This window comes from Rhodnius prolixus, unplaced genomic scaffold, assembly GCF_049639745.1.
Source record: "Rhodnius prolixus isolate KJV_2025 unplaced genomic scaffold, Rpr scaffold_13, whole genome shotgun sequence".
NCBI classification, from domain to species: Eukaryota; Metazoa; Arthropoda; class Insecta; order Hemiptera; family Reduviidae; genus Rhodnius; species Rhodnius prolixus.
Window position 1 is genome coordinate 3,593,167 of NW_027411583.1, and position 20,044 is coordinate 3,613,210.

Sequence of the window (20,044 nt, forward strand, 5' to 3'; positions counted from 1 at the left end):
TTTTGTTGCTGGCTAATACGCATTTAGTTATTAGGATTAGGGTATCACCCACAGGTTGATACACACTTTTCCGTAATGAAATATGACGCGTTTAGGTATTAAGTTTCGGGTATCACCATGAGGTTTACACAACAGAATTTTGTTGCTGGCTACTACGCGTTTAATTATTAAGATCAAGGTATCAACGTCAGGTTGATACACACTTTTCCGTTATTAAATATGATGCGTTTAGGTATTAAGATTAGGGTATCACCGGTAGGTTGATGCCCACTTTTCCGATATTGAAGTGGATGCGTTTAGTTATTAAGATAATGATGTCACTGTAAGTTTGATCCAACAGTTTTCTGTGGCTGGCTAATACGCATTTATTTATTAAAATCAGAGTATCACCGTCAGGTTGATGTACACTCTTCCGATATTGAACTTCTCGCGTTTTATTGTTAAGATTAGGTTGTCACCGTAAGTTTGATACAACTGTTATCTGTTGCTGGCTAATTCGCGTTTAGTTATTAAAATCAGAGTATCACCGACAGGTTGATGCACACTCCTCCGATATTGAACTTCTCGCGTTTTATTGTTAAGATTAGGTTGTCACCGTAAGTTTGATACAACTGTTATCTGTTGCTGGCTAATACGCATTTATTTATTAAAATCAGAGTATCACCGTCAGGTTGATGTACACTCTTCCGATATTGAACTTCTCGCGTTTTATTGTTAAGATTAGGTTGTCACCGTAAGTTTGATCCAACAGTTTTCTGTGGCTGGCTAATACGCATTTATTTATTAAAATCAGAGTATCACCGTCAGGTTGATGTACACTCTTCCGATATTGAACTTCTCGCGTTTTATTGTTAAGATTAGGTTGTCACCGTAAGTTTGATACAACTGTTATCTGTTGCTGGCTAATACGCATTTATTTATTAAAATCAGAGTATCACCGTCAGGTTGATGTACACTCCTCCCATATTGAACTTCTCGCGTTTTATTGTTAAGATTAGGTTGTCACCGTAAGTTTGATACAACTGTTATCTGTGGCTGGCTAATACGCATTTATTTATTAAAATCAGAGTATCACCGTCAGGTTGATGTACACTCCTCCGATATTGAACTTCTCGCGTTTTATTGTTAAGATTAGGTTGTCACCGTAAGTTTGATACAACTGTTATCTGTTGCTGGCTAATACGCATTTATTTATTAAAATCAGAGTATCACCGTCAGGTTGATGTACACTCCTCCGATATTGAACTTCTCGCGTTTTATTGTTAAGATTAGGTTGTCACCGTAAGTTTGATACAACTGTTATCTGTGGCTGGCTAATACGCATTTATTTATTAAAATCAGAGTATCACCGTCAGGTTGATGTACACTCTTCCGATATTGAACTTCTCGCGTTTTATTGTTAAGATTAGGTTGTCACCGTAAGTTTGATACAACTGTTATCTGTGGCTGGCTAATACGCATTTATTTATTAAAATCAGAGTATCACCGTCAGGTTGATGTACACTCCTCCGATATTGAACTTCTCGCGTTTTATTGTTAAGATTAGGTTGTCACCGTAAGTTTGATACAACTGTTATCTGTTGCTGGCTAATACGCATTTATTTATTAAAATCAGAGTATCACCGTCAGGTTGATGTACACTCCTCCGATATTGAACTTCTCGCGTTTTATTGTTAAGATTAGGTTGTCACCGTAAGTTTGATACAACTGTTATCTGTGGCTGGCTAATACGCATTTATTTATTAAAATCAGAGTATCACCGTCAGGTTGATGTACACTCCTCCGATATTGAACTTCTCGCGTTTTATTGTTAAGATTAGGTTGTCACCGTAAGTTTGATACAACTGTTATCTGTGGCTGGCTAATACGCATTTATTTATTAAAATCAGAGTATCACCGTCAGGTTGATGTACACTCCTCCGATATTGAACTTCTCGCGTTTTATTGTTAAGATTAGGTTGTCACCGTAAGTTTGATACAACTGTTATCTGTGGCTGGCTAATACGCATTTATTTATTAAAATCAGAGTATCACCGTCAGGTTGATGTACACTCCTCCGATATTGAACTTCTCGCGTTTTATTGTTAAGATTAGGTTGTCACCGTAAGTTTGATACAACTGTTATCTGTTGCTGGCTAATACGCATTTATTTATTAAAATCAGAGTATCACCGTCAGGTTGATGTACACTCCTCCGATATTGAACTTCTCGCGTTTTATTGTTAAGATTAGGTTGTCACCGTAAGTTTGATACAACTGTTATCTGTGGCTGGCTAATACGCATTTATTTATTAAAATCAGAGTATCACCGTCAGGTTGATGTACACTCTTCCGATATTGAACTTCTCGCGTTTTATTGTTAAGATTAGGTTGTCACCGTAAGTTTGATACAACTGTTATCTGTGGCTGGCTAATACGCATTTATTTATTAAAATCAGAGTATCACCGTCAGGTTGATGTACACTCCTCCGATATTGAACTTCTCGCGTTTTATTGTTAAGATTAGGTTGTCACCGTAAGTTTGATACAACTGTTATCTGTTGCTGGCTAATACGCATTTATTTATTAAAATCAGAGTATCACCGTCAGGTTGATGTACACTCCTCCGATATTGAACTTCTCGCGTTTTATTGTTAAGATTAGGTTGTCACCGTAAGTTTGATACAACTGTTATCTGTGGCTGGCTAATACGCATTTATTTATTAAAATCAGAGTATCACCGTCAGGTTGATGTACACTCTTCCGATATTGAACTTCTCGCGTTTTATTGTTAAGATTAGGTTGTCACCGTAAGTTTGATACAACTGTTATCTGTGGCTGGCTAATACGCATTTATTTATTAAAATCAGAGTATCACCGTCAGGTTGATGTACACTCCTCCGATATTGAACTTCTCGCGTTTTATTGTTAAGATTAGGTTGTCACCGTAAGTTTGATACAACTGTTATCTGTTGCTGGCTAATACGCATTTATTTATTAAAATCAGAGTATCACCGTCAGGTTGATGTACACTCCTCCGATATTGAACTTCTCGCGTTTTATTGTTAAGATTAGGTTGTCACCGTAAGTTTGATACAACTGTTATCTGTGGCTGGCTAATACGCATTTATTTATTAAAATCAGAGTATCACCGTCAGGTTGATGTACACTCTTCCGATATTGAACTTCTCGCGTTTTATTGTTAAGATTAGGTTGTCACCGTAAGTTTGATACAACTGTTATCTGTTGCTGGCTAATACGCATTTATTTATTAAAATCAGAGTATCACCGTCAGGTTGATGTACACTCCTCCGATATTGAACTTCTCGCGTTTTATTGTTAAGATTAGGTTGTCACCGTAAGTTTGATACAACTGTTATCTGTGGCTGGCTAATACGCATTTATTTATTAAAATCAGAGTATCACCGTCAGGTTGATGTACACTCTTCCGATATTGAACTTCTCGCGTTTTATTGTTAAGATTAGGTTGTCACCGTAAGTTTGATACAACTGTTATCTGTTGCTGGCTAATACGCATTTATTTATTAAAATCAGAGTATCACCGTCAGGTTGATGTACACTCTTCCGATATTGAACTTCTCGCGTTTTTTTGTTAAGATTAGGTTGTCACCGTAAGTTTGATACAACTGTTATCTGTTGCTGGCTAATACGCATTTAGTTATTAAAATCAGAGTATCACCGACAGGTTGATGCACACTCCTCCGATATTGAACTTCTCGCGTTTTATTGTTAAGATTAGGTTGTCACCGTAAGTTTGATACAACTGTTATCTGTTGCTGGCTAATTCGCGTTTAGTTAATAAGACTAAGGTAATACCGTCTGGTTGATACACACATTTTTGTTATTGTATATGATGCGTTTAGGTATTTAGATTACTGTATCATCGTCAGGTTGATACACACATTTCCGTTAATGAACTTTACGTTTTTAGTTATTAAGTTTGGGGTCTTACCGCAAGGTTGATACAACAGTTTTCTGTCCTGGCTAATATGCGATGAGCTATTAAATTACGGTATCACTGTCAGGTTGATACGCACATTTCCGTCATTATATATGACGCGTTTAGTTACCAAGATTGCGGTATCACTTTCAGGTTTGTTCAACATATTTCTGTGGCAGGTTATTTTCGCTGATTGTTATTAAGATTGGACTTCCACGGTCAGGTTCCGAGGAGGATTAAGACGCGTTTAGTATTTTAAATTAGGTATCTCCATCTGACTGATGAATCTCTTTTCTTTTACTGGTTGTTGCAGATTTAGTAGGCAAGATTCTGGGGTGACTATCAGGTTTATTCTACCTTTTTCAGTTTCGATTTGATTCCCTTTTAGTTTGAATTATTAAGGTATCTCCATCAGATTCGTTCAATATTTTTTTTTTCTGCTGGTTTTGAAGTTTGTAGTTGGTAATTTCACTATTTTGATCATATAATTTTTCTTATTAGGCGAGTAATTATTTTTGTGGTGGTTTTAATGTTTTTACATTCTTTTGTGTTGCTGTGTTAGCTATGTAACATAGAGTTTACAGGGTATATTAAATCCGGATGGTAGTAATTTCTGCATTAATGGTATTTTACTTCTAACTTGCCCCGTAATATTATGGTGGTACCTTTCCGATTCTGGAGGACAATCTAACACTGGCTTCATTAATAAAAAAGATTGCTTTAAAAGTTCTTTAAATAATTACGTTGTATGTTGATAGATGCAATAAACGGATATTATATCTTATTAGCTACTTGAAGTACTTGGGTGTTCGATAAACTATCCGGTTAGTTTTGGAGTGAAACAGTGCCGTGATGAGGACGATTGGCTCATGGATTGCCTCTGAATGAGTTGTGTTAATATTGGTGCTGGACTCTGTTGAAACGATTAGCTTTATGTTTATGAGTCAAGAAAAGCATCGATGTGTGTATAAATTTTTTTATTAATTTTGGGACTTCGTGATTTTTGTAGACTAATTAAATTCTCTTTTATCTTACAGTGGAAGATTATTGCATATTAGTGTAACACTAGTGCACCTTAGATAATACTAGTCTAATATGTAGAATATTAGTGCACATTAATGAAACATAGGTGCTCTTTTCGTGATCTTTAGTGCACATTACTGGAGCATTAGTGCATCTTAGTAAAATTCTATTGCACACTAGTGGAACTATAGAGCACATTAATGATTTTAGAGTTGTAAAGTTGAACATAAGTGCATATTACGAAATATCAGTGCACATTAATGGAAGATTCCTGCTTTTAAGAGATCATTAGTGCACATTTTTGTAACATTAGTGCATGTTAATAGTGTACTGGTGTAATTTAGAGCACATTAATGATTATTAGGGTAGTTGAGTTGAACATTAATGTATTATTAGTGAAATTTCAGTGCACATTATTAGTATATACCTGCTCTTTAAGAGATCATTAGTGCACATTATAGTAACATTAGTGGAAGTGTAGTGCACATTGATGAAGATTAGACGGTTAGAAGACACACTAATTGTAACTTAAGTGCAAACTAGTTGAACTTTAGTGCACATGAGTGGAGCATTAATACTCTAATATTTCACTATGAGATGTAACTACTAGATTTGCCCAGCACCAGATTTAACAGGTCACATTCCGATGGTATTCATGAGTAAGGGCCCGCAAACGTTCACGTCTTGGCTCTGTTTAACTCCCTAGCTAACCAGCTAGTTTTGGTATCACATTGTTTGTTCGGTTTCTTCCAAGATAAGTTATCTATTTTACTTTATTTAGTGTATTTTAATGTTGGTATATTCGTGTTTCACCGTGAGGTAGATAAAAATCTTTTCTGTAAATATATAGGATGCGCGTCATATTTAATCTTAGGTGAACTCCATCAGGTTGATACTACATTTTTCAGTTTATACAGGATTCATATTTTTTGGCTATTTCCTATTTATCGCTTGGTTTATTGTCTATTGCTTGAACGAGCCCAAGATTACTTCTGAAGCTTTTTTTCCCAAGCGCGGTTCTTCACAAATAACGTATCCTGTATTCTGCCATTCCTGCTATTTGTCCACAACCCTACCCATACTCCGTACAATCGTATTCCTTGACGGGTCCAAAGCTGGTTTTCTCTTTCCCCCTCTGTACATCGCAGGTAATGCATTTCCATTGTTAATGAGATTTGCTACTACGCCTGCTTAATAGAGGATGAAAACCAGTTGGAATGCGATATTAAAGGCAGGATGGCATTTTGGGGGGCAAAAATCTGAGCTCTACCTCCCCGAGGTGCCCCCCGGACAACTGCTCCCCGGAGCAGGCTAACAGAGCCAGTACCACTTCCTTTAAGTATTCTGAGTGGACATTTGTTGAGAATGAAGACTCAGGTTAGCAGTAGTCCAATAGTATTCTGGCAGCTGCGCAAGTCTGACTGCCCACACCATTTCTGAAATTCTATGGCACCGCAAGAAACCTTCAGCCGTGTTGAATTAGCTACGTGTACTTCCCAGTAGATAGGTATCCCAGTTACCATTTCTCGTCATCTTGATAAGGTCGTCCCCCAACCCAAATCATTATTAAGTAGGTTAGTGAAGAAGTTTTTACGATTTTATCGTTTATTAAAGTAGTTTTAGTTTTCAATTTCTACGGCAATTAGTGGTTGTTCCATCTACTGCGATCTGTCAGATGTTCTCAGCTGAATTCGTATATACGTTCGAGTAACTACGTTAGGATGACGCTATATTCAGAACTAGAAGAAATGTATAGCTCAGTGTTACACATTATCATCATCATCTACTTGATTATAAAAGTTAGTTAGTCTAGGGACCTGATTAATAACTAACCGTCAGTCAGGTTAAATTCCAAGAATTTACGTTGGAGGGACACCCACATTCTCTCGCTCAAATACTGCTTCATACATTTTTCGAAGAAAGTGATTTTCTTTCCTGATTTAGGGCTACTTCTATTTCTTAAAACACTTCTAAATTTACCCCGCATGGAGCGGCTGATGCATGCAGTCGCTTTGGGGAGTAGCGACCCCACGGGTACCACAGCTCAGTACACCATGCACCCAACACAAAACATTTTTACTGCCAGTTTTACGCGTTTAGATTTAATATTAGTGTAGCTGTAGCACATTGATACCGCACTTTTTTAGTTTAGATGTTATTAAAGGGTCACCATCAGGATGATACCACTCTCTATTTATGCCAGCGTTACGCGGTTAGATATAATGTTAGTTAATGTTACTGCATCACCAGCAGGTTGATACAGCCCTTTTTTTGCGAGTTTAGACATTATCAAGGTGTCACCATCAGGATGATACCACTCTGTATTTATGCCAGCTTTACGCGTTTAGATATAATGTAGTGTATCACCAGCAGGTTGATACAACCATTTCTTATTGCGAGTTTAAATATTATTAAGGTGTCACCATCAGGATGATACCACTCTCTATTTATGCCAACGTTGTGCGTTTAGATATTGTTAGTTGATGATAGTGTATCTCCAGCTGGTTGATACAGCCCTTTTTTATTGCGAGTTTAGATATTATTAAGGTGTCACCTTCAGGATGATTCCACTCTGTATTTATGCCAGCGTTACGCATTTAGATATAATGTTAGTTGATGATAGTGTATCTCCAGCAGATTGATACACCCCATTTTTATGGGGAGTTTAGATATTATTAAGGTGACACCTTCAGGATGATACCACTCTCTATTTATGCCAGCGTTACGCGTTTAGATATAATGGTAGTTGATGATGGTGTATCTCCAGCAGGTTGAAACAGCCCTTTTTTATGGGGAGTTAGATATTATTAAGGTGTCACCATCAGGATGATACCACTCTCTATTTATGCCAGCGTTACGCGTTTAGATATAATGGTAGTTGTTGATAGTGTATCTCCAGCAGGTTGATACAGCCCTTTTTTATTGCGAGTTTAGATATTATTAAGGTGTCACCTTCAGGATGATTCCACTCTGTATTTATGCCAGCGTTACGCATTTAGATATAATGTAGTGTATCACCAGCAGGTTGATACAACCATTTCTTATTGCGAGTTTAAATATTATTAAGGTGTCACCATCAGGATGATACCACTCTCTATTTATGCCAACGTTGTGCGTTTAGATATAATAATAGTTTATCTCCAGCAGGTTGATACAACCATTTTTTATTGCGAGTTTAGATATTATTAAGTTGTCACCTTCAGGATGATACCGCTCTCTATTAATGCCAGCGTTACGCGTTTAGAAATAATGTTAGTTGATATAGTGTATCTCCAGCAGGTTGATACAGCCCTTTTTTATTGCGAGTTTAGATATTATTAAGGTGACACCTTCAGGATGATACCACTCTCTATTTATGCCAGCGTTACGCGTTTCGATATAATGGTAGTTGATGATGGTGTATCTCCAGCAGGTTGATACAGCCCTTTTTTATGGGGAGTTAGATATTATTAAGGTGTCACCATCAGGATGATACCACTCTCTATTTATGCCAGCGTTACGCGTTTAGATATAATGGTAGTTGATGATAGTGTATCTCCAGCAGGTTGATACAGCCCTTTTTTATGGGGAGTTAGATATTATTAAGGTGTCACCATCAGGATGATACCACTCTCTATTTATGCCAGCGTTACGCGTTTAGATATAATGGTAGTTGATGATAGTGTATCTCCAGCAGGTTGATACAACCCTTTTTTATTGCGAGTTTAGATATTATTAAGGTGTCACCTTCAGGATGATTCCACTCTGTATTTATGCCAGCGTTACGCATTTAGATATAATGTTAGTTGATGATAGTCTATCTCCAGCAGGTTGATACAGCCCTTTTTTATTACGAGTTTAGATATTATTAAGGTGTTACCTTCAGGATGATTCCACTCTGTATTTATGCCAGCGTTACGCATTTAGATATAATGTTAGTTGATGATAGTGTATCTCCAGCAGGTTGATACAGCTCTTTTTTATTGCGAGTTTAGATATTATTATGGTGTTATCTTCAGGATGATACCTCTCTCTATTTATGCCAGCGTAACACGTTTAGATATAATGTTAGTTGATGATAGTGTATCCCCAGCAGGTTGATACAGCCCTTTTTTATTGCGAGTTTAGATATTATTAAGGTGTCTCCTTCAGGATGATACCACTCTCTATTTATGCCAGCGTTACGCGTTTAGCTATCATGATAGTTGATGATAGTGTATCACCAGCAGGTTGATACAGCCTTTTTTTATTGCGAGTTTAGATATTATTAGGGTGTCACCTTCAGGATGATACCACTCTGTATTTATGCCAGCGTTACGCGTTTAGATATAATGTAGCGTATCACCAGCAGGTTGATACAACCATTTCTTATTGCGAGTTTAGATATTATTAGGTGTCAACATCAGGATGATAGCACTCTGTATTTATACCAGCGTTACGCCTTTAGATATAGTGTTAGTGTATCACCAGCAGGTTGATACAACAACTTTTTATTGCCAGTTTAGATATTATTAGGTGGAAACCATCAGGATGATACCACTCTGTATTTATGCCAGCGTTACGCGTTTAGATATAAGGTTAGTGTTTCACTAGAAGGTTGATACAGCCCTTATTGATTGCGAGTTTAGATATTATTCGGGTGTCACCATCAGGATGATACCACTCTGTATTTATGCCAGAGTTGCGCCTTTAGATATAGTGTTAGTGTATCACCAGCAGGTTGATACAACAACTTTTTATTGCCAGTTTAGATATTATTAGGGGGACACCATCAGGATGATACCACTCTGCATTTATGCCAGCATTACGCGATTAGATATAATGTTAGCGTATCACCAGCAGGTTGATACAACCATTTCTTATTGCGAGTTTAGATATTATTAGGGTGTCACCTTCAGGATGATACCACTCTGTATTTATGCCAGCGTTACGCGTTTAGATATAATGTAGTGTATCACCAGCAGGTTGATACAACCATTTCTTATTGCGAGTTTAGATATTATTCGGGTGTCACCATCAGGATGATACCACTCTGTATTTATGCCAGCATTACGCGTTTAGATATAATGTTAGCGTATCACCAGTAGGTTGATACAACCATTTCTTATTGCGAGTTTAGATATTATTCGGGTGTCACCATCAGGATGATACCACTCTGTATTTATGCCAGCATTACGCGTTTAGATATAATGTTAGCGTATCACCAGTAGGTTGATACAACCATTTCTTATTGCGAGTTTAGATATTATTATGTTGTCACCATCAGGATGATACCACTCTTTATTTATGCCAGCGTTACGCGTTTAGATATAATGTTAGTGTATCACCAGCAGGTTGATACAACAATTTCTTATTGCGAGTTTGGAAATTATTAGGGTGTCACCATCAGGATGATACCACTCTGTATTTATGCCAGCGTTACGCGTTTAGATATAATGTTAGTGTATCACCGGCAGGTTGATACAACCATTTCTTCTTGCGAGTTTAGATATTATTAGGGTGTCACCATCAGGATGATACCACTCTGTATTTATGCCAGAGTTACGCGTTTAGATATAATGTAGTGTATACCAGCAGGTTGATACAACCATTTCCTATTGCTAGTTTAGATATTATTCGGGTGTCACCATCAGGATGATACCAATTTGTATTTATGCCAGCGTTACGCATTTAGATATAATGTTAGTGTATCACCAGCAGGTTGATACAACCATTTCTTATTGCGAGGTTAGATATTATTAGGTGTCACCATCAGGATGATACCACTCTCAAGTTATGCCAGCATTACGCGATTCGATGTAATGTTAGTGTATCACCAGCAGGTTGATACAACAAATTTTTATTGCCAGTTTAGATATTATTAGGGGGAAACCATCAGGATCATACCACTCTGTATTTATGCCAGCGTTACGCGGTTAGATATAATGTTAGTGTATCACCAGCAGGTTGATACAACTATTTCTTATTGCGAGTTATGATATTATTCGGGTGTCACCATCAGGATGATACCACTCTGTATTTATGCCAGTGTTACGCGTTTAGATATATTGTTAGTGTATCACTAGAAGGTTGATACAACCATTTCTTATTGCGAGTTTAGATATTATTCGGGTGTCACCATCAGGATGATACCACTCTGTATTTATGCCAGCGTTACGCGTTTAGATATATTGTTAGTGTATCACTAGAAGGTTGATATAGCCCTTTTTGATTGCGAGTTTAGATATTATTCGGGTGTCACCATCAGGATGATACCACTCTGTATTTATGCCAGCGTTACGCGTTTAGATATAATATTAGTGTATCACCAGCAGGTTGATATAACCATTTCTTATTGCGAGTTTAGATATTATTAGGGTGTCACCATCAGGATGATACATCTCTGTATTTATGCCAGCGTTACGCGTTTAGATATAATGTAGTGTATCACCAGCAGGTTGATACAACCATTTCTTATTGCGAGTTTAGATATTATTCGGGTGTCACCATCAGGTTGATACCAATCTGTATTTATGCCAGCGTTACGCATTTAGATATAATGTTAGTGTATCACCAGCAGGTTGATACAACCATTTCTTATTGCGAGGTTAGATATTATTAGGTGTCACCATCAGGATGATACCACTCTCAAGTTATGCCAGCATTACTCGATTCGATGTAATGTTAGTGCATCACCAGCAGGTTGATACAACAATTTCTTATTGCGATTTTGGATATTATTAGGGTGTCACCTTCAGGATGATACCACTCCCTTATTATGCCAGCGTTACGCGTTTAGATATATTGTTTGTGTATACCAGAAGGTTGATACAGCCCCTTTGAATTGCGAGTTTAGATATTATTCGGGTGTCACTATCAGGATGATACCACTCTGTATTCATACCAGCGTTAGGCGTTTAGATATAATGTTAGTGTATCACCAGCAGGTTTATACAACCATTTCTTATTGCGAGTTTGGATATTATTAGGGTGTCACCATCAGGATGATACCACTGTCTTCTTATGCCAGCATGACGCGTTTAGATTAATTATTAGTGTATACCAGAAGGTTGATACAGCCCTTTTTGATTGCGAGTATAGATATTATTCGGGTGTCACCATCAGGATGATACCACTCTTTATTTATGCCAGCGTTACGCGTTTAGATATAATGTTAGTGTATCACCAGCAGGTTGATACAACAACTTTTTATTGCCAGTTTAGATATTATTATGGGGAAACCATCAGGATGATACCACTCTGTATTTATGCCAGCGTTACGCGTTTAGATATAATGTTAGTGTATCACCAGCAGGTTGATACAACCATTTCTTATTGCGAGTTTAGATATTATTCGGGTGTCACCATCAGGATGATACCACTCTGTATTTATGCCAGCATTACGCGTTTAGATATAATGTTAGCGTATCACCAGTAGGTTGATACAACCATTTCTTATTGCGAGTTTAGATATTATTATGTTGTCACCATCAGGATGATACCACTCTTTATTTATGCCAGCGTTACGCGTTTAGATATAATGTTAGTGTATCACCAGCAGGTTGATACAACAATTTCTTATTGCGAGTTTGGAAATTATTAGGGTGTCACCATCAGGATGATACCACTCTGTATTTATGCCAGCGTTACGCGTTTAGATATAATGTTAGTGTATCACCGGCAGGTTGATACAACCATTTCTTCTTGCGAGTTTAGATATTATTAGGGTGTCACCATCAGGATGATACCACTCTGTATTTATGCCAGAGTTACGCGTTTAGATATAATGTAGTGTATACCAGCAGGTTGATACAACCATTTCCTATTGCTAGTTTAGATATTATTCGGGTGTCACCATCAGGATGATACCAATTTGTATTTATGCCAGCGTTACGCATTTAGATATAATGTTAGTGTATCACCAGCAGGTTGATACAACCATTTCTTATTGCGAGGTTAGATATTATTAGGTGTCACCATCAGGATGATACCACTCTCAAGTTATGCCAGCATTACGCGATTCGATGTAATGTTAGTGTATCACCAGCAGGTTGATACAACAACTTTTTATTGCCAGTTTAGATATTATTAGGGGGAAACCATCAGGATCATACCACTCTGTATTTATGCCAGCGTTACGCGGTTAGATATAATGTTAGTGTATCACCAGCAGGTTGATACAACTATTTCTTATTGCGAGTTATGATATTATTCGGGTGTCACCATCAGGATGATACCACTCTGTATTTATGCCAGTGTTACGCGTTTAGATATATTGTTAGTGTATCACTAGAAGGTTGATACAACCATTTCTTATTGCGAGTTTAGATATTATTCGGGTGTCACCATCAGGATGATACCACTCTGTATTTATGCCAGCGTTACGCGTTTAGATATATTGTTAGTGTATCACTAGAAGGTTGATATAGCCCTTTTTGATTGCGAGTTTAGATATTATTCGGGTGTCACCATCAGGATGATACCACTCTGTATTTATGCCAGCGTTACGCGTTTAGATATAATATTAGTGTATCACCAGCAGGTTGATATAACCATTTCTTATTGCGAGTTTAGATATTATTAGGGTGTCACCATCAGGATGATACATCTCTGTATTTATGCCAGCGTTACGCGTTTAGATATAATGTAGTGTATCACCAGCAGGTTGATACAACCATTTCTTATTGCGAGTTTAGATATTATTCGGGTGTCACCATCAGGTTGATACCAATCTGTATTTATGCCAGCGTTACGCATTTAGATATAATGTTAGTGTATCACAAGCAGGTTGATACAACCATTTCTTATTGCGAGGTTAGATATTATTAGGTGTCACCATCAGGATGATACCACTCTCAAGTTATGCCAGCATTACTCGATTCGATGTAATGTTAGTGCATCACCAGCAGGTTGATACAACAATTTCTTATTGCGATTTTGGATATTATTAGGGTGTCACCTTCAGGATGATACCACTCCCTTATTATGCCAGCGTTACGCGTTTAGATATATTGTTTGTGTATACCAGAAGGTTGATACAGCCCCTTTGAATTGCGAGTTTAGATATTATTCGGGTGTCACTATCAGGATGATACCACTCTGTATTCATACCAGCGTTAGGCGTTTAGATATAATGTTAGTGTATCACCAGCAGGTTTATACAACCATTTCTTATTGCGAGTTTGGATATTATTAGGGTGTCACCATCAGGATGATACCACTGTCTTCTTATGCCAGCATGACGCGTTTAGATTAATTGTTAGTGTATACCAGAAGGTTGATACAGCCCTTTTTGATTGCGAGTATAGATATTATTCGGGTGTCACCATCAGGATGATACCACTCTGTATTTATGCCAGCGTTACGCCTTTAGATATAGTGTTAGTGTATCACCAGCAGGTTGATACAACAACTTTTTATTGCCAGTTTAGATATTATTATGGGGAAACCATCAGGATGATACCACTCTGTATTTATGCCAGCGTTACGCGTTTAGATATAATGTTAGTGTATCACCAGCAGGTTGATACAACCATTTCTTATTGCGAGTTTAGATATTATTAGGGTGTCACCATCAGGATGATACCACTCTGTATTTATGCCAGCGTTACGCGTTTAGATATAATGTAGTGTATCACCAGCAGGTTGATACAACCATTTCTTATTGCGAGTTTAGATATTATTCGGGTGTCACCATCAGGATGATACCAATCTGTATTTATGCCAGCGTTACGCATTTAGATATAATGTTAGTGTATCACCAGCAGGTTGATACAACCAATTCTTATTGCGAGGTTAGATATTATTAGGTGTCACCATCAGGATGATACCACTCTCAAGTTATGCCAGCATTACGCGATTCGATGTAATGTTAGTGTATCACCAGCAGGTTGATACAACAATTTCTTATTGCGAGTTTGGATATTATTAGGGTGTCACCATCAGGATAATACCACTCTGTATTTATGCCAGCGTTACGCGTTTAGATATAATGTTAGTGTATCACCGGCAGGTTGATACAACCATTTCTTCTTGCGAGTTTAGTTATTATTAGGTTGTCACCATCAGGATGATACCACTCTGTATTTATGCCAGAGTTACGCGTTTAGATATAATGTAGTGTATCACCAGCAGGTTGATACAACCATTTCTTATTACGAGTTTAGATATTATTAGGTGTCACCATCAGGATGATACCACTCTCTAATTATGCCAGCGTTACGCGATTAGATGTAATGTTAGTGTATCACCAGCAAGTTGATACAGCCCCTTTGGATCGCGAGTTTAGATATTATTCGGGTGTCACTATCAGGATGATACCACTCTGTATTCATACCAGCGTTAGGCGTTTAGATATAATATTAGTGTATCACCAGCAGGTTTATACAACCATTTCTTATTGCGAGTTTGGATATTATTAGGGTGTCACCATCAGGATGATACCACTCTCTTCTTATGCCAGCATGACGCGTTTAGATATATTGTTAGTGTATACCAGAAGGTTGATACAGCCCTTTTTGATTGCGAGCATAGATATTATTCGGGTGTCTCCATCAGGATGACAGCACTCTGTATTTATACCAGCGTTACGCCTTTAGATATAGTGTTAGTGTATCACCAGCAGGTTGATACAACAACTTTTTATTGCCAGTTTAGATATTATTAGGGGGAAACCATCAGGATCATACCACTCTGTATTTATGCCAGCGTTACGCGGTTGGATATAATGTTAGTGTATCACCAGCAGGTTGATACAACTATTTCTTATTGCGAGTTATGATATTATTCGGGTGTCACCATCAGGATGATACCACTCTGTATTTATGCCAGTGTTACGCGTTTAGATATATTGTTAGTGTATCACTAGAAGGTTGATATAGCCCTTTTTGATTGCGAGTTTAGATATTATTCGGGTGTCACCATCAGGATGATACCACTCTGTATTTATGCCACCGTTACGCGTTTAGATATAATATTAGTGTATCACCAGCAGGTTGATACAACCATTTCTTATTGCGAGTTTAGATATTATTAGGGTGTCACCATCAGGATGATACCACTCTGTATTTATGCCAGCGTTACGCGTTTAGATATAATGTAGTGTATCACCAGCAGGTTGATACAACAATTTCTTATTGCGATTTTGGATATTATTAGGGTGTCACCTTCAGGATGATACCACTCCCTTATTATGCCAGCGTTACGCGTTTAGATATATTGTTTGTGTATACCAGAAGGTTGATACAGCCCCTTTGAATTGCGAGTTTAGATATTATTCGGGTGTCACTATCAGGATGATACCACTCTGTATTCATACCAGCGTTAGGCGTTTAGATATAACATTAGTGTATCACCAGCAGGTTTATACAACCATTTCTTATTGCGAGTTTGGATATTATTAGGGTGTCACCATCAGGATGATACCACTGTCTTCTTATGCCAGCATGACACGTTTAGATTAATTGTTAGTGTATACCAGAAGGTTGATACAGCCCTTTTTGATTGCGAGTATAGATATTATTCGGGTGTCACCATCAGGATGATACCACTCTGTATTTATGCCAGCGTTACGCCTTTAGATATAGTGTTAGTGTATCACCAGCAGGTTGATACAACAACTTTTTATTGCCAGTTTAGATATTATTATGGGGAAACCATCAGGATGATACCACTCTGTATTTATGCCAGCGTTACGCGTTTAGATATAATGTTAGTGTATCACCAGCAGGTTGATACAACCATTTCTTATTGCGAGTTTTGATATTATTCGGGTGTCACCATCAGGATGATACCACTCTGTACTTATGCCAGCGTTACGCGTTTAGATATATTGTTAGTGTATCACTAGAAGGTTTATATAGCCATTTTTGATTGCGAGTTTAGATATTATTCGGGTGTCACCATCAGGATGATACCACTCTGTATTAATGCCAGCGTTACGTGTTTAGATATAATATTAGTGTATCACCAGCAGGTTGATACAACAACTTTTTATTGCGCGTTTAGATATTATTAGGGTGTCACGAACAAGTTGATACCACTCTCTTCTTATGCCAGCGTTACGCGATTAGATGTAATGTTAGTGTATCACCAGCAAGTTGATACAGCCCCTTTGGATTGTGAGTTTAGATATTATTCGGGTGTCACTATCAGGATGATACCACTCTGTATTTATACTAGCGTTAGGCGTTTAGATATAATATTAGTGTATCACCAGCAGGTTGATACAACCATTTCTTATTGCGAGTTTAGATATTATTCGGGTGTCACCATCAGGATGATACCAATCTGTATTTAGGCCAGCGTTACGCATTTAGATATAATGTTAGTGTATCACCAGCAGGTTGATACAACCATTTTTTATTGCGAGCTTAGATATTATTAGGTGTCACCATCAGGATGATACCACTCTGTATTTATGCCAGCGTTACGCGTTTATATAAATAATGTAGTGTATCTCCAGCAGGTTGATACAACCATTTCTTATTGCGAGTTTAGATATTATTAGGGGGACACCATCAAGATGATACCACTCTGTATTTATGGCAGCGATACTCGTTTAGATATAATGTTTGTGTATCACCAGCAGGTTGATACAACCATTTATTATTGCGAGTTTAGATATTATTCGGGTGTCACCATCAGGATGATACCACTCTCTATTTATGCCAGCGTTACGCGTTTAGATATAATGTTAGTGTGTCACCAGCAGGTTGATACAACAACTTTTTTATGCGAGTTTAGATATTATTAGGTGTCACCAACAAGTTGATACCACTCTCTTCTTATGCCAGCGTTACGCGTTTAAATATAATGTTAGTGTATCACCAGCAGGTTGATACAACAACTTTTTATAGCGAGTTTAGATATTATTAGGGTGTCAGCAACAAGTTGATACCACTTTGTATTTATGCCAGCGTTCCGCGTTTAATTATAATGTTAGCGTATCACCAGATGGTTGATACAGCCCTTTTTGATTGCGAGATTAGATATTATTAGGGGGACACCATCAAGATGATACCACTCCCTTCTTATGCCAGTGTTAGGCGTTTAGATATATTGTTAGTGTATCACCAGAAGGTTGGTACAGCCCTTTTTGATTGCGAGATCAGATATTATTCGGGTGTCACCATCAGCATGATACCACTCTCTATTTATGCCAGCGTTACGTGTTTAGATATAATGTTAGTGTATGACCAGCAGGTTGATAAAACCATTCCTTATTCCGAGTTTAGATATTGTTAGGGTGTCACCGTCAGGATAATACCACTCTGTATTTATGCCAGCGTTACGCGTTAAGATATAATGTTAGTGTATCACCAGCAGGTTGATACAAACATTTCTTATTGCGAGTTTGGATATTATTAATGATTCACCATCAGGATGATACCACTCTGTATTTATGCAAGCGTTACGCGTTTAGATATATTGTTAGTGTATCGCCAGATGGTTGATACAGCCCTTTTTGATTGCGAGATTAGATATTATTAGGGGGACACCATCAAGATGATACCACTCCCTTTTTATGCTAGCGTTACGCGTTTAGATATATTCTTAGTGTATCACCAGAAGGTTGATACAGCCCTTTTTGATTGCGAGATTAGATATTATTCGGGTGTCACCATCAGGACGATACCACTCTGTATTTATGCCAGCGTTACGCGTTTAGATATAATGTTAGTGTATCACCAGAAGGTTGATACAACCATTTCTCATTGCGAGTTTAGATATTATTCGGGTGTCATCATCAGGATGATACCACTCTTTATTCGTGCCAGCGTTACGCGTTTAGATGTAATGTTATTGTATCACCAGGAGGTTGATACAACAATTTTTTATTGCCAGTTTAGATATTATTAGGGAGTCACCTTCAGGTTCAAACCTGATATAACGTTAGTTAATGTTAGTGTATCACCAGCAGCTAGATATAACTCTCTTTTTCTGCCAGCGATTCGCGTTTAGATATAATGTTATTTTATATGTTGGCCATAATCTGCCTGGTTAGTTTTGGAGTGAAACATTGTCGTGATGAGGACGATTGGCTCATGGATTGCCTCTGAATAAGTACTTGTAATATTGCTGCTGGACTCTGTTGAACTGTTTAGCTTTAGGGTTATGAATCATGGAAGTAACTAATATTGTTTAGAAATTTGTATGTTATTACTTAATAATTTTTGTAGATCTTGATTTGAGAGGAAATGTACCACGCGGCTGTGCAGTAGTGCATTTCAGAGAATACTAGTGTTAATTAGTGGAATCTCTGTGCACATAAATGGAATCTTCTCTTTAAGAGATCGTTAGTGCAGATTATTGTAACATTAGTGCATCTTAGTATAGTACTGTTGTTCATTAATGGATCTTTAGTGCTCTTTAATGATTATTAGGGTAATTATTGTAACATTAGTGCATCTTAGTATAGTACTGTTGCTCATCAATGGATCTTTAGTGCTCTTTAATGATTATTAGGGTAATTAAATGGAACATTAGTGCATATTAATGAAATTTCATTGCACATAAATGGTACATATTTGCTCTTAATAGATCATTTGTGCACATTATCGTAACATTAGTGCATCTTAGTATAGTACTGTTGCACATTAATTGAACTTTAGTGCTCTTTAATGGTTATTTGGGTAATTAAATGAAACATTAGTGCATATTAATGGAATTTCATTGCACATAAATGGTACATATTTGCTCTTAATAGATCATTTGTGCACATTATCGTAACATTAGTGCATCTTAGTATAGTACTGTTGAATATTAATTGACCTTTAGTGCTCTTTAATGATTATTAAGATAATTCATTGGAACATTAGTGCATATTAATGAAATTTCATTGCACATAAATAGTACATATTTGCTCTTTAATAGATCATTAGTGCACATTATTGTAACATTAGTGCATGGTAGTAAATTAATAGTGCACATTAATGGAACAATAGTGCTCTTTAATGATTATTAAGGTAATTCATTGGAACATTAGTGCATATTAATGAAATTTCATTGCACATAAATGGTACATATTTGCTCTTTAATAGATCATTAGTGCACATTATCGTAACATTAGTGAATCTTACTAGTAGACTAATGCACAATGATGGAACTTTAGTGCACATTAATG